This window comes from Egretta garzetta, unplaced genomic scaffold, assembly GCF_000687185.1.
Source record: "Egretta garzetta isolate BGI_Z169 unplaced genomic scaffold, ASM68718v1 scaffold101, whole genome shotgun sequence".
Taxonomy (NCBI): Eukaryota; Metazoa; Chordata; class Aves; order Pelecaniformes; family Ardeidae; genus Egretta; species Egretta garzetta.
In genome coordinates, this window is record NW_009258666.1 from 1,511,646 (window position 1) to 1,514,484 (window position 2,839).

A 2,839-nucleotide genomic window follows, 5' to 3' on the forward strand; every position below is an offset into this window, starting at 1 on the left:
GGCAGACCCAGCTGCTCAAACGGATTGCTCACCTCAAGGGGCACTAGCACCCAACGTGCCCCCCACCTGGTCCCCATGACCCCCTGGCTCCCTTTCAATTTGCACATTTTTTATTTTTCTTTTTGGTTGGTTGTTGAACTGTTGGCCCCAGGGGGCTGGAGCATGCAGTGGCTGCTGTATGCGGGGTGGCTGTGATGGTGCTCCCAGCTGCAGGAATGGGGCCACAGCGCGGGGTCCCCCTGTGGCATCCCCTGCCTGGAGCTGGCTTCTTGGCACCAGGTATCACAAGATTTCCCCATCCCCCTGTGAAGCTTTCTCAAGTGACCGCTTCAGTTTGTGGGCTCAACTCTATTCCCCCTCCCCGGCAGCCTCTGCACCCCCCTCTGCTGTTTGCCACCAACAGCATTGCTGGGAGCTGCCCTCGAGCGTCCATCTCACCCTAAAAATCCCAAGCAACCATGATCTGCTTCGGCTCAGGGAAGCAGGCGGAGGCAGACGCGGAGAGCCCAGCGCAGGGCTTATCTCTGGATGGATCCCCCTGGAAAAGGCGATGGCGGGATGTCTCTTGCACCAGGGCTAACGGCACCCCGTGGGCGATCCCCTGCTCGGCTGGACTGTACCTCACTTCCTTACCCCTTCACGCAGTAGCTTGTCTTGGATTTTATGTTCTAGAAACTGCTGCTGTAACTGCGAGTCTTATACTGGAGGCTGTGTTTTTATACTGTATTTTTGTACCACTTTTTGAGAAGTATTGGTAAAGAGTTTGCTTTTTTTATATATATATAAAACTTTTTTTTTTTTTGGAGGGGGGGTTCCTGCTGTGGGGGAGGGCTCAGTCCTGCTGCACTTTAGGGAGATCAGGAAGGGGCTGGCTCCTGCTGGGCCCTTGAGCTGAGTCCTTGCGGAGGCCGGTTCCCCCCTTGCAGCTCTCCAAACCACCCATTTGCAATAACAGGGGATTTTTGGTTTTGTTTTTTTTTCCCCTTTCGCATCCTTGTGACCCCTTTTCCCACCCTTGTGAGCTTCCTCCTTACCTGCAGCCACTTAAGATCCCCAGCGAAGTTTTGGGCTTTGCAGGGAGCCTGGCTGGAGGGGGTGGGTTGGGTGCATGGCGGGGCTGTGCTGCCTTGGAGGCTCCCCCCTGCTGCCCAGCCTGCAGTGGGGTATGTGGGTGGCAGAGTCCCCTGTCCCCTCCTGGGGGTGCGGGCAGGTGTGGCCCCGCAGGATGGCACCCTCGGGTTCCCCACTGACCTGCTGAGAACTGTTAGAGTTAACACTGTGGTTGGATTTAGCACTTTCTTCATTACCTCACACTTCATAAATAAATAAGTTTGCAACAGCCTGGGTTGGCTTTTTCCATGCAGGCGGCTGTGGGTTTCCATGCATTGTGCCACGATGCTCCTGGGGGCGGGGGCTGCCCTGGCTGCCATGTTTTGGGGTGTCCTGGCCGCTTATGGACATGAACAGAACTGAATATATTTGGTACCAGGGCTTGGCTGCCTTGCTGCCAGTAAGACTTTGTCCTGGCTTCCTCCCAGCGATCGAAACAGAAGCAGTCATGGTGGTAGGGCCAGGGAAACGAATCACCTGGATTATTTTTCCTCCTTTTAAGTGGCTTTATTGGCAAGGAGGGGGCAGAGAGCCCACGCTGGGCTTGGAGGCGGCTTTGGTGTAACTATAAACCCCCTTAATGGGGCTCAGGGCAGTCGGTGTGGGGCAATCGCTGCCCTGTGGGTCAGGGCCTGGGGCCGTGGTTGGCAGGGAGCCTCCGGAGGGGGAATGCAATCCGCTCGCTCCAAGGGGCATCGGAGAACTTCCTATACCCAGATCTGCCGAGTGGATGAAATTATATATATGTGCGTTCTCCCTGCCGCCCCTGAACCCGATGCTTTTGGGTTTCCTTCACGCTGGCGGCAAAAGTCTTGCTCTAAATGCAGGAGGGACGCGGGATCCTGTTACTGCTGAGAAGTCAGACGAGAGCTGCTGCTACTGCTGCAGGGGACTCAATCGGCTGGTGGAAGCCAGCCTTAAAAAGCAATAATTCTGCACGGAAGCTCTTAAATACCCATTCCCTTCAGTTCCGGCAACGTTTCACACTTTCTGCGTGTTGCATCATGCCGTGTCAAAGCGTTTTAGAGCTGTATTAAAAGGTGCTCACAGGAACCGCAGCTTAAACAGGGAGCAGGGTGACCTAAATCTGACACCTCGCCCATGCGCAGGAAACAAAGCCCAGATGTACCAGTCCCTCAAACGTTTATTTTTGTTGTGTGTACACTGACACTTGCAGACTGGTGTCTTTTTTTCAGCTCAAAGTCACCCTCCCGATAAGGTTTTTAGTAAGGTGTGCTTTTCCTTTTCACACTCAAGGCACATGGGATGGTTTTTAAAGCATTGTTTTTCTTTCTTGGAAATGATCCACAGATCCCATGGCCTGAGCTGAGACCATCATCGGCGGAAAATGTAGTTGGTCGCGAATCAAGCCAAGGGACAGTTGCAGTTTGCAACCTTTGAGTTCTCCCGGTTAAAGCCCACTTACATAAATATATCTTGACCCGAAATTTCCCTGGTGACTAAAGCAGGTGCCTCCTCGTATGGCCCCGGTAAGGACGAGGAAAGCAGCCCGACGATGCTACAAAGCGAACAAAATAAACACACAGGGCTTTTCCCCCTCACTCGTACAGCGCTGCAATTCCTGTCGGCTGTAACCATCACAACTCCGCATTTCCAAGCCTGATAATGGGATAACGGTTATTTTTTTAACGCAGGTTGCCCTGCTCACACCTTGCTCCCTGTGACTCGTCCCAACTCACCTCTGCTACCGTACCCCCCCCACCCCATC

The 2,839-nt window shown here is 53.8% G+C and overlaps 1 protein-coding gene across 1 annotated transcript in view; it reads left to right on the top strand.

Annotated features, from left to right (window-relative positions):
* Positions 1-2,839, top strand: part of MYCL (MYCL proto-oncogene, bHLH transcription factor) — a 6,694-nt gene that overhangs the window by 997 nt on the left and 2,858 nt on the right. The gene's annotated exons all lie outside the window — the stretch shown is intronic.